Consider the following 17011-nt stretch of genomic DNA (forward strand, 5'->3'; position numbering starts at 1 on the left):
TTACAACATTCTTAGGCTCTACTCTTAATATACTGAATCAAAATTTGTGGGGATGGATAAGTTATTGGGCCAGCATTAGAGGGTTATTGCTTTGTTCTGCATAATTATGTCAGAGTGGGCCTAGTAAAACAGGTGCATTGGTAATCATTGTTTAAGTGAACTTGGGACATTCTGTGAGTTAGGAATTACATAGTTGTGTGTAGTTAATAACTTCATGTGCACTGTCATTCATTTAGCTTTCCTCCAGGTGGAGTAGAGCTCCTTACTCCCTTCTCTGTGGTTCAGAGTTTGTCTCCAGGTCACTGTTATTGTCCTCAGGCATCTCTTTTAATGACCATGGTTTCTCAGTTTGGCATATAAGTGCTCAAAAATATTTGTTTAATGAATACATTTTTTTGTTTGTTTGTTTTTGCTGTTTTTTTTTGGGTTTTGGTATTATTACCACCATCAAGTCTGTAAATTTTCATCATTGATTGCTGGACAGTTGCAGTATCTGCATAACTGGCTTCCCTTCTTCTAGCTTTACTCACTTCCTCCTTAAACCTGTGTTTCTTATCCCAGGATATATTTTCTTAAAAAATACTTGTATTGGTATTGTTGTTCTGGGAGAAACTTCAATAGAGTATTTACTATTTCTAAGTTAAAACCCAACTTATTAGCCTGATTTTACAAATCCTCTTGAAACTTGGACCCAGTCTACTTTTTTATTATTTTCCTTTGGGAATTTTCTTTTTCTTTTGCCAAATACATACGATTTTTCATGAATTTACTGAAAGTTCTCACTTCCATGTTTTTGCTTATGTCTCTTTTCTTTCATGTAATAATAATAATGGAATGCCAGCCACTTCTCTGCCTGCTGAAATTCTTTTTTTTGTAGGTTTACAATGAATTTTAATTATTCTTATTTTTATTATTAATAAAATAATATTATTTTAATTATTTTATTATTAATTTTATTATTCTTATTTATTATTATTAATTGAAATTAGCCAGCATATAGTACATCATTAGTTTTTGATGTAGTGTTCAACGTTTCATTAATTGAGTATAACACTGAGTGCTCATCACCACATGTGCCCTCCTTAATACCCATCACCTGGTTACTCCATTCCTGTATGCCCCTCCCTTCTCTAGCCCTCAGTTTGTTTCCTGGAGTCCAGAGTCTCATGGTTTGTCTCCCTCTCTGATTTCTTCCCCTTCTTTCCCCTGTTTGCCCTCCTTTCCCCCGTTGTCCTCTGTGTTATTCCTTATGTTCCACATATGAGTGAAACCATATGATAATTTTCTTTCTCTTCACTTAGCATAACCCCCTCCATTTCCATCCATGTTGATGCAAATGGTGGGTATTCATTCTTTCTGATGGCCGAGTAATATTCCATTGTATATATGAACCACTTCTTCTTTATCCATTCATCTGTTGAAGGACATCTGGGCTCCTTCCATGGTTTGGCTATTGTGGACATTGCTGCTATGAACATTGGGGTGAATGTGCCCCTTCTTTTCACTACTTCTGTATATTTGGGGTAAATACCTAGTACTGCAATTGCTGGGTTGTAGGGTAGCTCTATTTTTAATGTTTTGAGAGTCTTCCATACTGTTTTCTAGAATGGCTGCACCAGCTTATATTCCCAACACTGTAGGAGGGTTTCCCTTTCTCCACATCATTGCCAGCACGTATTGTTTCCTGTCTTATTAATTTTTGCCATTCTAACTGGTGTAAGTTGGTAACTCATTGTGGTTTTGATTTGTATTTCCCTGTGCCAAGTGATGTTGAATGTGTCTGTTAGCTATTGGTATGTCTTGTTTGGAGAAGTGTCTGTTCATGTCTTCTGCCCATTTCTAGACTGGATTATTTGTTTTTTGGATGTAGAGTGAGAAGGTCTTTATAGATCTTGGATACCAGCCTTTTCTTTGTAATGTCACTTGCAGATATCCTCTCCCATTTCGAGGGTTGCTTCTTAGTTTTGTTGACCTTTCCTTTGTGGTGCAAAAGCTTTTTATCTTGATGAAGTCCTGAAAGTTGAGTTTTGCTTTTATTTCCCTTCCCTTTATAGACATGTCTTGAAAGAGGTTGTTGTGGCCAATGTTAATGTTCTCTTCTAGGATTTTGATAGATTCCTGTCTCACATTTAGGTCTTTCACCCATTTTGAGTTTATCTTTGTGTATTGTGTAAAGGAATGGTCCAATTTCATTGTTCTGCATGTGACTGTCCAATTTTCCCAGCACTATTTATTGAAGAGACTGTCCTTTTTCCATTGGATATTCTTTCCTAATTTGTCAAAGATTAGTTGACCATTTCTGGGGTCTCTATTCTGTTCCATTGATCTATGTGTCTGTTTTTGTGCCACAACTATGCTGATTTGATTATTGTAGCTTTGTATTATAGCTTGAAGTCAGACATTATGATACCCCCAGCTTTGGTTTTCTTTTTCAGCCATCCTCTGGCAAAATTTCTGGTTCCATGCAAATTTTAGGACTGTTTGTTCCATCTCTGTGAAAAATGTCGATGGTATTTTGATAGGGATTGCACTGAAAGTGTAGATTGCTTTGGGCAGCATGGACATTTTCACTATATTTATTCTTCCAATCCGTGAGCATGGAATGTTTTCCCATCTCTTTGTGTCTTCCTCAATTTCTTTCATAAGTGTTCTGTGTCTCTAGACTGTAGATCCTTTACTTCTTTGATTAGGTTTATTCCTAGATATCTTACAGTATTTGGTGCTGTTGTAAATGGGATCAATTCCTTAATTTCTCTTTCTTCAGTCACATTGTTATTGTATAGAAATGCAACTGATTTCTGTGAATTGATTTTGTATCCTGCCATGTTGCTGAATTGCTGTATGAGTTCTAGTAGTTTGGGGGTGGAGCCTTTTGGTTTTCCACATAAAATATCATGTCATTCATCTGAGAATAGAGAGAGAATTTGGCCTCCTCTTTGCCAATTTGAATGCCTTTTATTTCTTTTTGTTTTCTGATGGCTAGGACTTCAGAAGCTAGGACTTCTGGTACTATGTTGAACAAAAGTGGTGAGACTGGGCATCCCTGTCGTGTTCCTGACCTTAAGTGAAATTCTAATCCAAGTCCAGCTCTAATCCAACAACCAGCTCAAATGCCACCCAGATCTGAACAAATTTCTTTCTTCTACTTAGGGCATATAATGGGTATTTATAAATGCTTGTTGAATTATCTAAACATTTGCCATTTTAAGATTGGTGTGTATGGTTACTTTATAATATTGTGTAAGCTCAAGGAGCCATGAGCATTTTTTTCTTTCCTTATCAGAGTACCTAGGAACAGTGTCTTTACTCAGCTAACATTACTAACTTAAACATCTACAAAAGATGATTCTAATATTAATTTTGAGAGAGACAATCCTATAATGTTATTTTCTTCAGTTGTAAATTTTGTGGTCTTTGAAGGTAAGTTTGAATCTATTATTTAAGTGCTTCAAGCATACATTAGTTTAAAACAGTGCTTTGCTGTTTACCAGTAAGCTTGTTTCTGGGGATGTAATGAAAAAAAAGATGATACCTGAAATATTACTAATAATATAACTGTACTTCCTCAGTATTTTAGAGATCTGAAGATATTATATAAGTAAGAGAGGGAAATGATTGTGGGGAAATGATATTTTAGAAACAGCCCACAATCTCAACTGACCATTTCATAGAGGTGAGTCAGGAACTGCCCACAAGGGGGCGTGCCCATCTAGAGAAAACTTGACTGAGTTCCTTTCCTGCTATGCAGGTAAAATGCCTGTTTTACAAATAAAATCCTAGATCATGTCTTTTTTTTCTAGGAAAAAGAATGGACCCTCACCACTACAAGAATTTCTACCCATTTGCTAGCACCTGTTTATTTGGGTTGTGTGATTTTCCCAGAAGGGACCTGGACATGTGATAAAATAAAAATGGGGGTTGCTTTGCAGGCTTACTGTGTGAAACTTGTGATTATCCCCCCCCCGCCCTTTTTTGCAAGCATTGCCTTCTCTTCGATGGTCATTTTGGGTCATTTGCTCAAGGGATAGGCAGTGCTCCATTTTCATTGCTCTGTTGATTTGTGTAGCCCGAGGTTATGTGGAACTCATATCAGCAAGTCACCTTGAGTACACAGACATTAAGTGATGTTTCCACTAGAGGTCATGGCCTCACGGGATCCTTAGTTTTTCTTCCCAATTCCTATTTTCCCTTTGACTTCAGCATTATCACCAGCAAACATTTATCGAGTGCCCTTTATATTCAGGCTTTTATGTAGGTTTTAGGGAGTAAATAGAGTATATAACACCTAGGCACTGACCATTATATTTGGTTCATGGGAATTAAACATAAAGGGAACTCATACCATGGAGTATGTGCTAGAAGAGTGAAGGAATCAGTGAGTGCCATGGGAATTGGTAGGATGGAGAAATCACTCTACAAACTCACAAAGTTTTTCACTGTAGGCTTCATCAAGAGGGAGAATTTAAGCTGGGTCTTGGATAAAGGGGTAGGACTTAAATATTTTGATGGAGAGAAAGAGAAAGCCTTAGATTTAGAAGCCTGTAAGTAGAGAAGCTTGGTTACACTATGGAGCTTCTATAGGATGGTAGTTTCAAACTCACATGCTTCCGGGGGCCAGTCAGGTAGTCTACATGTGTGAGACAATCTAGAAAGGTGAGCACTTGGTGATACACATTCCATTTTAAGGTATTTGCAAAACAGAATATATAATACTAATGTATAACACTTTGCTGTTGAAAGCAAACTCTAGTTTTGGCAGTTTGTAATACCTTTTGTGGGCATGACAACTGATCAGATTCAACTGTGCCCAAAATTTAGCGAAACCCAAAAAGGCCATAGAAGGCATTAAGTCCACAGCCAGAGTACTCCCTGGACATTTGTCTACTTTTATTTTCACTAACTGTATTTAGGAACAATGAAGAGAATATTTTGAAATATGTATGAATGAAGCCTAACTGGGTGATTGTTTTAATCACTGGCTTTTGAGTGGTGGGAGTCTGTAAACATTCTGAGGTTAATTTGAATGGAACTTAAGATTTCTGGGATATAGTACTAATCATAATTAATTTGGATTGTATTTTATGTCCTAGAATATACTTAGCTTGTTTCCTACTCTTTGTGATTCCTTGATTTCTCTTTATTTTCTAATAAAATGTTAAGGTATTGAGGCATAAAAGGAAAAAGTATGTGGGCATTTTTTCTTTCCCTTTTGTTTTTTAATATGCTTATCTTTAGTAGTTGTGTATTTATGATTTTTAATAATTATATTTTGGAGAGTATACTCATAATTGTATAGTCAAATAGATATTGCTTTAAAAACATCATATCAAATAAAGTAACTTATGGACATTGGGGAGGGTATGTGCTTTGGTGAGTGCTGTGAAGTGTGTAAACCTGGTGATTCACAGACCTGTACCCCTGGGGATAAAAATATATGTTTATAAAAGTAAAAAAAAAATAAAGTAACTTATTACTGTATTATTAAATTCAGTATCAAATACTGAATCTGGAGAGGGTCAAGTTTAAATCCAGGTTAAAGAACCCATCCCAATTGTCCCGGGCATGGTGTTTCATCATTAGGAATAGAATCCAGATTGTTGAAGTTACCTTCTAGTACTTTATCTGTTGTTCCCCACTGCTTTAAGACTCAGTTCAAAGGCCAGTTGAGCTCTGGTATTTAAAAGAAAAAGTGTAATTTTATCCAGAGAAGGTAAACGTATGCCCTGAAATGAAAGAAAGACCAGAGGTCCAGACCACGGCCAGGTGTTGCTGGAAAGAGCCAAATTGGACAACTAAATTGAAAAAGGTTGCCTGCTCTTATTAAAGAGACTTTGTTGCTGTCTATTTAATTAGCAAGGCCTTAGTTCATTTATTTGGGTGTTCTTTAATCTGCCCAGATAATGAAGTTCATAGCCTATTAGTGAATATGCTGGTAGCATGTTGCGTTATCTCTGTCATTGAAGTACTGTGATATATGTGCCTGTATGAAGTGAAACTGCCAAATCATCTTGATTCCCTCCTCCCTTGAACATGTTTCTCAGACGTGATGACTGAGGTTAAGGTAGTCTCTGGTGGAAAAAGCAAAGTTAAAGCTAAAGCATAGTTTATATGTTACTTATGTAGAGCTTTTAAGAAAGTGATTTGGAATTAGAGAAAGTGAATTGGTTAGTCAAAAATGAAAGAGTGTGATCTGGTGCCAGATGACCCAAAAGGATGGGAGGGCAGTAAAGTTTTGCTAAAGGAAAAACATTGAATGGAAGAGTGTGGACCAATATCAAGACATCTGATTTCTTTATAGATTTTAAGTGAGGGCTTAATGTTTGACAGTAAGAGTCTAAGAAGTTTGTTTTGAACAATAGGCCAGAGGGCATGCAAAACCTCCTGAAATAAAGATCACTCCTGTATCCTGAGAAGGGGGTCTGGACTTCTGTGTGGTTATTATGAGGACCAGGCAGAGATTTCACAGTAGTTGTTTAGGGTCATACTTTTGGAAAGAGCCTATTCAGAAGTGATGTGCAAAATTGTTACATTTAGGGATGATCTAAATATGAAATAATCAGAGAGAAATATGTGAGGTACTTAGGAAAATTGCTTTAGATAGGCTGAGTTTGGATCTTGCATATGTATTGAGCAAGATGCAATTTCAGAGGGCCTGGAGTTTGATTTATTAATGAGGGTTAATTAAAAACTATTCCTGATAGTTTGTTAGTTACTATGTACAGGTTGACAGGGAGCAAGATAAGCCACAAAAGATCCTAGGACAAGCCAAGCATATGACGAGTTTTCCCAGAGCGGGGACAACCACCTGTTTCAGGTTGAGCCTTTAGGTTCAAGGGCCTCCTGTGTGGTTGGGAAGAGATTAAGGAAATCCTTTCTGGAGTTATTTGGGGCCTCAGGACTTGCAGAAACAGTATTTTGGTATGAGATGGGGAGCAGGGGTGTGGAGAGCCACTTTTACATTGGAACAAAGTGTGAGTGAGGGGGAGTGTCTATCTGCTATTACTTTAGAGAGTCAGGGCTCTCTTCGGAGAAGAGGGAGGAGGGATGGACCTTTGCTGGGATTTAGGTGACACACAGAGAAAATTGTTGCCTATCAGATTTACTTTATTCAGTTCATTCATTCAACAAGTAGTTTTTTCATAGAACCAACTTTGCCTTTTTTTCCAATCTATTTATTTAATGTTTATTTCTTTCACTAATTTTTCATCTTATTTTTGTTTTCTTCTTTTTCTTTGTGTTTATATTGTTCTGAAACTTCTTTAGTTGGACACTTTAGGTCATGCTTTGTTCTTTTCTAATATCAACATTTTGGGTATAAGTTTTTCTCTATGTACCACTTTTGCTGTATTCCACAAGTTTTGAAATGTAATATTTTTTATTCATTATTGTTTTTATTTCTGTTTAGATTTCTTATTCGATTCATAAGTTATTTTGAAATATTTTTTCTTTTTGAATTTCCAAATTTTGTTTACTTCTATTGACTCCTGACTTAATTGTATCATAGTCAGAGAGCATATTCTATTTGATATTATTTCCTGAAATTTGTTGTAACTTAGTTTGTGCTTTTGTATATGATTAGGTTTTATAAATATTTATATGCATTTGAAAATGTTTCCTTTTGGTGTAGCCACTCTGGAGATTGGCTACAATCTCCAGATTGTATGGAGGTTCCTCAAAAAAAATTTTTTTTAAAAAGATTTTATTTATTTATTTAATAGACAGAGATCACAAGTAGGCAGAGAGGCAGGCAGAGAGAGAGGGGGAAGCAGGCTCCCCGCCGAGCAGAGAGCCCGATGTGGGGCTCAATCCCAGGACTCTGAGATCATGACCTGAGCTGAAGGCAGAGGCTTAACCCACTGAGCCACACAGGTGCCCCCCTCAAAAGTTTAAAAATAGAACTACCTATGATCCAGTAATTACTCCTGTAGATATTTACTCAAAGTATACAAAAATATAGATTCAAAGGGGTACATTCAGCCCAGTGTTTATTGCAGCATTATTAATAATATCCAAACTATGGAGAGAGCCCAAATGTCCATTGATTAATGAATAGATAAAGAAGAGGTGTTACTATGAAGTATTACTCAGCCATCGGAAAAATGAAATCTTGCCATTTGCAGCGACATGGATGGAGCTGAAGAGTATAATGCTAAGTGAAATAAGTCAGAGAAAGACAAATACCATATAATCTCATTCATATGTGGAATTTAAGAAAGAAAACAGCTGAATATATAGGAAGGGAGAAATCAAAAAAGGAGAGAAGGAAACAAACCGTAAGAGACTCTGAACAATAAAGAACAAATTGAGGGTTGATGGAGGGAGGTAGGTGGGGGATGGGCCAGATGGGTATTAAAGAGGTACTTAGGATGAGCACTGGCTTTTGTATGTAAGTGATGGATCACTGAATTCTATTCTAGAAATCAATATTGCATTGTGTGTTAACTAACTAAAATTTAAATTAAATAAAGAAAATAATGTTAGCCCTCTAATTGTTGGGAACAGAATTCTATAAAAGCTAGGCAATCACACTTTTTAATATATAATTTGGGTCTTCTGTTTCTTACTGGTAGTTGAAAGAAATGTATTGAAATATCTCATTATGAGTATGGTTTGTTGCTTTCTCCTTGTTGGTATGCTTTTGCTTTATATACATTTGAGCTATTCTTATTTGGTATATGCAAATTTAGAATTACTCTCTCTCTCTCTCTCTCTCTATCTGGTGTTAAACTTCCAGCATTTATCATGTAGAGATTTTATCTCTATTAATAACTTTTGTCTTAACACTTAATTTGCTCAACATTAATATAGTTACATTGTTTGGACTGGTACCTGCTTGGCATATCACTTTTCCCTCCATCCTTTTACTTTCAACTTTTCCATATCCTTATGCTTTAGGTATATCTCTGATGAATAGCATACAGCCATATTTCAAAATCTAACCTGGCATTCTAATAATTTTTAAAGACAATATTAGTTTCAATTTACATGCTGTTTTGCCATTTTATTTGTTTCCTTTCATGCCTGATTATCCTTCTTGGATTATTGTCTTAAGTCTGTTTGAGCTGCTTTAACAACATACCATAGACTGGGTGGCTTATAAACAACAGAAATTTGTTTCTCACCGTTCTGGAGTCAGGGAAGTCCAGCATCGAAACCCAGGCAGTTGAGAGCTTGCTTCCTGGGTGGCCATCTTTGTGCTATAACCTCATATGGCAGAAGGGGTAGGGGAGCTTCTTGGGTGTCTCTAGAAGGGCATTAATCCCATTCATAAGGGCTCTGCCATCTTTCAGTGCCCCCACCTCCTAATAGCATCACATTGGCAGCTAGAATTTCAACATGTGAATTTTGGAAGGATACAAACATTCACAACAACAAGAAAATTTTTATTTCATTTTATTTATTTAATTAACAAATGTCTGTTGAAATCTTTGTTGCAGACGTTTGGGATTCATCAGTGAACGAAAAGATTTGTACCCACGCTGAGTGTACTTTCTAAGAGACTGAGTTGTTGAGAGGCAAGATTTGTTTATTTTCATCTTTTTCTTAAGAATTAGGGAATAATCAGTGTTGACCTCACAGTAAGTGTCAGACAGGGAAGGACACAGACATTCAATCGTAGCAATTATTTTCCTCTATGTGAAGTATGCATCCATTCAACAAATCTTTATTGAATGCCTAAGAGATGTGAAGTGCTTTTCTCAGTGCTTAGCAAATGGCAGTGAATAAACCATAGAAAGAGTGCCGCCTTTTGTGGAGCTTCTAGTCTTGAGGGGGAGGTTGGCAATTTAAGTCATGCAAAAATCAACTGTGCAGTTTAGGAGATGTTGAGATGTTATAGAAAAAAAATAAAGTTTAGCCAAGAAAGGGAGATTAGGTCTGCTTATGAGTAGATGGTAGGGAGGACATAGAGGTCAGGTTGTACTAAAAGGAATGGTCCTTCAGGCGTTCGTTAAGTGCAGGTCGCTTGGTGGTAGACTCACTTTACTTACTGATTTAAAAATGTCTTTATTTTATTTTTGTTCCTAAAAGATAATCTTGTTGGACACCTGCTTCTAGGTTTATAGTTACTTTTCTCTGAGTAGCTTGAAGATATACCACAGTCTTCTGGCTTTTGTTGGGCTTCTGGCAGTTCTGTCATTCTATTATGGGTGATCTTTTCTTTCTAGCTGGCTCCTTTCCTTTCTCTGTGGCTTCTGGGAGATCTGGATTCTTATATCTCATAAGTTCTGGGAAATTTTAGCCTTTTCTCTTTCATTATTTTCTCTTCTTTATTCTGCCTGTTCCTTCCAGTTGGACATATGTTAGACTTTCTCTCATACTTTTTTTTCCATCTCTTTCATGTTTTACTACTTAACAGTTACTAAACAGTTGTAATCAACTGTGTATTAAATGTTATATAAATATAAATGTATTATAGTATTAGGACAGAAATAGAAATAGAAAATTTGTTCATGACTTGACGTTTTGAATTCTTCATTGTGTACTTTTAGATAAATGCATCAGCTATTGATATTTTTAGAGGTAAAGCTTATGTGTGGTGCAATGCTTATATCTTAAGTATATAATTTGATGAATTTCGACATGCATAAAGCCATGTAGTCCATACCACTATCAAAATATACAGTCCTTCGCTCTACCAGCTGAGCTATCGAAGGGAGCATACCACTATCAAAATATAAAACATTGCCATTACTCCAGAAGGTTTTCTCATGCCCCTTCATAGTCAAGACCTCTGCTAAGACAACCATTTTTCTGATTCTTTTTCACTGCAGAGCAGTTTTACCTTTTCTAAACTTTTGTGTAAATGGGATCATATATTATATAGTCTGTTGTGTCTAGCTTCTTTTACTCGGTGGACACCTAAAAGATTATCCATATTGTTGTACATATCACTAGTTCCTTTTTATTGCTTGGACAGTCCTCCCCTGTTGCCTTTATCACAATTTGTATATGCATTTCCCTCTTGATAGGCATTTGGGTTGTTTCTAGCTTTTGACTGTTGCAGTTAAAAGTGCTGTGAACATTTTTGACAAGTCTTTTGTTTTATGTATTTTGATTTCTCTTGGGTAAATATTTAGGGTTTTAATTGCTGCGTGCATGTTTAATTTAAAATTATTTTTTAAAAAATTTTACTTTATTTTTTCAGTGTTCTAGGATTCATAGTTTATGCACCACACCCAGGGCTCCTTGCAATACATGCCCTCCTTAATACCTACCACCAGTCTCATCCATCCTTCCACCACCCCCCTTTCCAAAACCCTCAGTTTGTTTCTCAGAGTCCACAGTCTCTCATGCTTTGTCTCCCCCTCTGATTTCCCCCAGTTCACTTTTCCTTTCCTTCTCCTAATGTCCTCCATGTTATTCCTTATGCTCCACAAGTAAGTGAAACCATATGATAATTGATTCTCTCTGCTTGACTTATTTCTCTCAGCATAATCTCCTCTAGTCCCGTCCATTTTGATGCAAAAGTTGGGTATTCATCCTTTCTGATGGAGGTGTAATACTCCGTTATATATATGGACCATATCTTCTTTATCCATTCATCTGTTGAAGAGCATCTTGGCTCTTTCCACAGTTTGGCAACTGTAGCTATTGCTGCTATAAACATTGGGGTACATATGGCCCTTCTTTTTACTACATCTGTGTTTTTGGGGTAAATACCCAGTAGTACAATTGCAGGGTCATAGGATAGCTCTATTTTTAATTTCTTAAGGAATCTCCACACTGTTTTTCCAAAGTGGCTGCGCCAACTTGCATTTCCACCAATAGTGTAAGAGGGTTCCCCTTTCTCCACATCCTCTCGAACACTTGTTGTTTACTGTCTTGTTAATTTTGGGCATTCTAACTGGTGTAAGGTGGTATCTCAATGTGGTTTTTATTTGAATCTCCCTGATGGCTAATGATGACAAATATTTTTTCATGTGTCTGGTAGCCATTTGTGTGTCTTCTTTGGAGAATTTAAAATTTTTGATTTAGAATTTAAAAATTGTGATTAATATTTATTCCAGAAAAACAAGAAGCCAAATCAGAACTTTTAAACCAATATTTGTAGTCACTGAGGCTTATTCTCTAAGTATTTTGATCAGATGTATGCAGTTTAATGATCAGGCTAATATTATCTTAAGGGCTTTGTCAGACTTATCATTCCTAAATTCCTCAATTTTTATTTTAATTCCAGTATATCTTAGGTTTACTTTCCTTAACCAGTGGTTCATTATAAGGATAAAATAATTTTAATTTAACAGCATATGAATAAGAATAAAAATGATTTAAAGCTGTATAAAACTACCCTTGTGGTTTTTACTCTTCAGATATGTAATAATTTAAGTCATGAGTATGTTCATCTGGTCTCTTCCCTCACTTACACGTGCCCTCAACATGCACACTGAGGCTCTTGAACTGCTCCATTTTGAAGCAAACAAGCCCATAGTTCATTATTTGAAATATTATTTTAAAAACCAAGATTAAAACCATGGCTTTTTCTACCTCGAATGTTGCAAGCCTCAGAAGACTGTCTAGGTGTTCTGCCATTTGGAAAACATTGTCTTCTGCTGTATTTAAGGGTTTAGAATTTTTAGGTAAATCTCTGGAGCTTTGTTATGGTATGAACTTTAATTAAAGTTGTGTAGTGTAGATATATTAAAGCCCCATAAAAGCATGGCTAACCCACTTCATTTTTATTTTGAGCTAAAAATGTTTCTGTTAACTTTTGTTGAGTGATTTAAGGAATAAATAACAATTTTTTAATAAATTTTTTTTCTGTAGTAGCTATGTTTGACTCTAATTTGTGTAGTGTTGCAGAGATATTGAATGCATACTTACTAAGCAAAGAAAATAAGGGATTATTTAAGAATAGACATCTTGACTATAATTAATAGAAACATCATTTATAATACTGGGCATCAGAAGGGTGATTTTCTTTTTTTAATTTAAATTCAATTAGTGAATATATAATACATTATTAGTTTTGGATGTAATGTTCAGTGATTCATTAGTTGTGTATAACACCTGGTGCTCATCACGTCCTGTGCCCTCCTTGATACCCACCACCCAGTTACCCCATCCCCCCACCCACCTTCCTTTCCACAACCCTCAGTTTGTTTCCTGGAATCAAGAGTCTCTCATGGTTTGTCTCCCTCTCTGATTTCTTCCCATTCATTTTTTCTTCCCCAGAAGGGTGATTTTCCTTGGAGAGAGGGAAAAGGTCATTGGGTATTCTTATTTCCAAATTTTCCTTGGTTTCAGCCAAGCCATATACACAAGAGTAGATAATTCTAACTAAATCATGCTTTGTTTACCCATACCTAATATTCTTTTTTTTTTTAAAAAAAGATTTTATTTATTTATTTGACAGACAGATCACAAGCAGGCAGAGAGGCAGGCAGAGAGAGAGGGGGAAGCAGGCTCCCCGCTGAGCAGAGAGCCTGATGCAGGGCTCGATCCCAGGACCCTGAGATCATGACCTGAGCTGAAGGCAGAGGCTCAACCCCACCCAGGCGCCCCCATACCTAATATTGTTAATCCTCTAGTGGCCCCACTGTGGGGCTGGTTTTTGGGAGATAGACATGGAGCCAGTCTAGGTCACTGGTAGCTGGAACTAATTCCATGGTTAGAATATTCAAAGACGTAAAGCTCTATGCTGCCATTAATGTACTGTCATGGAGGGTGTAAATCATCTGCTTTTCTCAAGTGGAAGTTCATGCCAATTATAATCTTGCTCATAATCCTAACAAACGTGCATGTTGAAGTTTTGGGATCTTTTAAAAAAATGTATATTTCCACTGAATACCAGTTTCAGGATGCACTTATGTGTTTGAGATGTTATTCTTGCATTTTAGCTATTTGATACTTGAGTAATTCTGTATAGAAGAAAGGCCAGGTTAATGAGATAGGTAACTGATAGATGATGTCTCTTGGCAGATTTCAGAGTTAGAACACAGATTAGAAGCATAATTTTATGGTGTGAAGTACCTACACTTTGTTTTAAGGGATTTGTTCTTTTTGAAGTAGTTATGTTTTACTTAATTTGATTTTACAGTGATTGTGTAATAGCCATCTCCAGATTAGAGCAGAGAAAAATTAAAACTTTTGACATTAAGCCCAACATGATTACTAGTTTATTGGTGAGTTGAAGAAAGTTTTATTTCCGTGTTTTTCATAATACATGCAATCTCTATGCCAACTTAATATACATGTGTTTATTATAAGGGGAGCTATATGATTTATACAGCTGCTTTTTAGTCACTCTTTTATCAAATAAGTATTGGAAATAGCGTGTTTCAGTTGAGGACAATAGGTACATGTGTACCTATGTGGAGCATGTACTTTTAAGTATTTATGGAGTATAAGAGCATAATAGTAGCTCTATATACTAACAGTCATTGTGTGTTTTTTAACCTTTCTAGGATTTCATTTCTGTACAAATGAGTTCTGTGAAATTATTATGGCTAAAATACCAGTGTTTGTCATTCACTTAATTTATCTACACTTCATAAAAATGCTTAAATCTTACTTCATCATCCTTAAATTTGCCTTTCAGTATGTGAAATCTATGAACTAATTCTTGAATATTTATGAAGTAATTCTGATTTTTGCAGGTGTTGCAAGCCCCTAGGAATATTTAGCTTAATTTAGAACAGCATTCTGTAGTTTTGCTTGATTTTTCATTCTTAAAAACCAAGTTCAGTAAATCCACCTACATGTAATATTTTTGTATCTTTCTCTAGTAGTTTGATTAGATAAGAGTCTTTATAGTTTATGATATCCTGATGAAATGCTAAGAAAATTGTTTTATAAGTAATGCATATCATTGTGTATACATTATCTATCCCTTCAGCTAAAATTCTGTTTTACAGAATGCTTGGGATCAGCAGTCACAGTTAATAAAGAACTAATGAAGAATACCCTTTCTTGACATTATTGTTGTTAAGGAAAGTATCTTATAGTTTCTGTTTATTTGTATGAGAGTTTTCTGTTTCTAAAAGAAACAGAGATATGTATGAGATCAGTACATTAAGACACTTTACAGTATGTTCATTGTGGTACGATCATGGTGATATGCTGCAAATTGATAGTTGCATGAGGTAGAACTTAAATCTTTTATGTTGACATAATGCTAATGCTGAAGTTTCTCCTTCAGCAGATTTGTGCCCATAAACTTATTTGCCTTAAAATGAGTAGAGCGGATGTTTGGCTGATAATGAATCCCATAGGATGGTATTTTACCTTGTTTCTTAAGGTAGGGTCTGAGGACCAGCAATATCAGCATTGCTGGAGAGGTTGTTAAGTGGAGAGTCTTGACCAGTGCCAGATTACTTAATAAGAATCTTCATTTAACAGGTTCTCAGATGATTTGTGTGTACATTAAACTTTGAGAAGGCCTCCTGTTGAAGACATAAGACCTGGCATCTGAAAAGGAACAGACACATCTCTATTTGAAGTTGCAAGGGTGTAAAGATATAGGAATTATTTCCTAGAATAATGAAGGAAATGTTTCCCCCTTAAAGTACATTTCTCTTTAGGGTTCTTCTTCTTCTTCTTCTTTTTTTTTTTTCCCGGAATAAAATGCCTAATGCAATTGTTTACTTTTATACTTTTATCTTACCTACCAAAGAAAATAAACTTTACTTCTTCCATAACAAATGAGGAAACCTAGTTATTGTTAAGTCTTCCCTAAGGTAGTGGCATCCTCTGGATTTGCATGAAACTGAGTGTTGAGAAAAGAGATGGAAAACTGAGGCCTTGATATTAGAATGGTCTTGCATGTATCATCACTTGTTTTACTTGTTTCTGTGACACCCTGGATGCAGACATGCTTTATATCCTCCTAACTGAAGATTAAGTATGCCTCCATGTCTGCTGTTTGTAAAATCAGTCAGTCAGCCCTTTCCTCAGAGAGTTTACAGTCAGGTTAGCGAGCTATCTTTGAAACTCAGGCAGTCTGCCACCTGTGCAACTGTGGTATTCCTGGATATAGCCTAGACTTCCCCTGGCTGTGGTTAAAGGGAGAGAGGGAATAAAACACTTATTTCAGTCAGCTACATGTTTTCTATTAAAGTAAGTAGTGTCCTAGTGTATCAGTATTGTTAAGAGGAGTTAGAATCTAGAGCAAAAACCAAAGAAATGTAAATGTCTAGATGTACCTTCTCCTAACAGACTTCATGTAATATTTGTTGAGACATACTCTACTTCTGGATTTTTAAATTTGCTTGAAATAAAAAACTTTTGCTTGCACTATTTCAGAACTCCCTTCAATGTTGCTCACTTTCTAAGGTTGCCCTAGGAACTCACTGACTTTTCTGGGGATTGCCTGAGAGTGTCATTTGAAAACTCTTTAGCCAGGGATCCCTCAGTACAAATGAAGTATTGCTCAGCAGTATGGGCAATAAACTACGCAGGAGGAGGACCTGGTCTTGTTGAGCCTGGAGTTGTGCCTGGGCTCTTTTATGCATTTTGGGGGGTGAGGGAGAGGGTGGGAGTCTTGGGTTGTGGGGCATAGTTTAAAAACCAGAACTCTAGAGTGAGAACATTGCAATGACTGTTGTTAACTAAAGACCTGCAGTAGCCTCCCTTGTTAATATACACAAAGAGATATTTTTTTTTGAAACTTTTTCCCTGTTTTCTGTGATTTTGATTTTTACCCAGAATCATAAGGTTTGTCTGTCTTGCACAGGTGACCCAGAAATCTTTGAGGTAGGAGACAGCTGCTTATAGTCAATAATATATTGGGACTTGGGACAAGATACAGAAATGCAAAGATACCTCCGAGGAATGTACAATTTTCTGCTATATAGTTGGCGAGCATATTATTAATATAGCAGTGGAAGGAGGTGGCCATCAATTTCTCACAAGCAAGGAATTATAAAAGATAATTGTAACATAGTATGGTTCAAGATTGTAACCACCATTCTCTTTATTTATTGTATTAAATATATTATTTTTAGAAATTTATGTACAATATTTTTAGAAGTACTAGAAATGGCACTTACTGGTTCATTTATGCCATAGATCT

The 17011-nt window shown here is 36.0% G+C and overlaps 1 protein-coding gene across 5 annotated transcripts in view; it reads left to right on the plus strand.

Annotated features, from left to right (window-relative positions):
* The window catches only part of TASP1 (taspase 1), a 275223-nt gene that overhangs the window by 100395 nt on the left and 157817 nt on the right, over positions 1 to 17011 (plus strand). The gene's annotated exons all lie outside the window — the stretch shown is intronic.

This window comes from Mustela nivalis (assembly GCF_964662115.1).
Source record: "Mustela nivalis genome assembly, chromosome: 8".
NCBI classification, from domain to species: Eukaryota; Metazoa; Chordata; class Mammalia; order Carnivora; family Mustelidae; genus Mustela; species Mustela nivalis.